Source organism: Cynara cardunculus (assembly GCF_001531365.2).
Source record: "Cynara cardunculus var. scolymus isolate 2C chromosome LG 11, CcrdV1, whole genome shotgun sequence".
NCBI classification, from domain to species: Eukaryota; Viridiplantae; Streptophyta; class Magnoliopsida; order Asterales; family Asteraceae; genus Cynara; species Cynara cardunculus.
In genome coordinates, this window is record NC_037538.1 from 19,680,241 (window position 1) to 19,681,804 (window position 1,564).

The window sequence follows — 1,564 nt, forward strand, 5'->3', positions numbered from 1 at the left end:
AACTGCAGAGCTGATTTTGTTTGATTATTAACACCAGCAGCCCTTCTTTGATCATATCACAACATAGAATCCACCAACTTCCATTGACCATCATCAGCACAACAACAACTACCCTTTTGTTTTGATCATTAACAGCAGCCTTATGGTTGAAATGCATGTTATCCCACTGATGTATAGCAATTAAAAAAGAAGAGTTCAAAAAACAACCAGATAAATTTTCATATTTTGAATGATTAAGCTGTTGTTTATTCAAATGTTTACCTATGAAGTACAAATCGGAACAGAATATGAAGTACAAATCGGAACATTAATCGGAACAGCATATGAACTAAATCGGAACAGAATATGAAGTACCCTTATGTATTTGAAGTACAAATCGGTACAGAATATGCAGAAATCGAAGTAAAATATGCAGAAATTGAAGTACAAATCGGAGCATTAATCGTATTGTGAAGTCGTAACAGATTTCGAAGTAAGTAGAAATTACCTGTCTTCGGCGATGGAGACGACCACGGTGGGAGAAAGCGACGGAGCCGGAGACGGCCACCATGGGAGAAAGCTACAGAGTCGGCGATGTTTGAGGCTGGAGGAGACAGCGATGTCGGAGGCTGGAGGAGATGGTCAGGGATGAAAATGGAGGATGCGATGGAGACGTGACCTAGGGCAAGATTTGGAATCCCACGGAAATGGATTTTACAAAACCCGTGTCCTTTCAAGGGATTCTAAAATCCACCGGTCACGGGATTGTTAATGAATAATAGGATTTTAAATTTTTTTCAATCTTACAAACCAAACATAAGATTGGAATGAATTTTAAATCCAAATCCCTCCAATTCCATTCCATTCCTGCAAACCAAACGCACCCTAAAAATTTTCTCTAATCCGTCGGAATTTTTTTTAATTACTTTTTCCATTTTATGATTTATATTTTTTTTTGGAAATTGTTTTTTGTGATGCATTACTAGCGAATTGTGGTATCCATTGGAAATTTTATTTTTTGACTTAAATTAGTAAAAAAATATTTTATTAAAAATCAAATTAATTAAAATCAGTGGTGGGTTTTAATTAGAAAATGATTAATTAAGACGCTCATAAATCCGCCACTAATTTTAATTAATTAGTGTTTATTATTATTATTTTTAAATTAGACAAATTTGTGGTTGATTTGTGATGGATATGTTGCGGTTTTTTTAAATAATATATAAATACGAGATCTATCATAAAATTCATCGAAAAACTAATTGAAATAAATTCTTACTTAAAAGAAAAACCAGTAGCCAATTTATGGCAGAAGTCAACGAAAGTTGGCTTTTTTAGTCTTCATTGGAAATCCGATTGTAATTCACCAGTAATTTTGCAGCGAAAAATCCATTGGAATGTACAAGACATTTTTTGATAGTGTTTATATATATAGAATATTATATATGATATAGAAATTATCTGCCATAATTTGTGTCTTGAAAAAACATCGTGGCTTAACCGTAACTCCTAAGATTTAAAACTTGACTTTACCTTCATGGCTCAACTCATGTCATTTAAAACCTTGGCCTTAATTAAGTGCCCA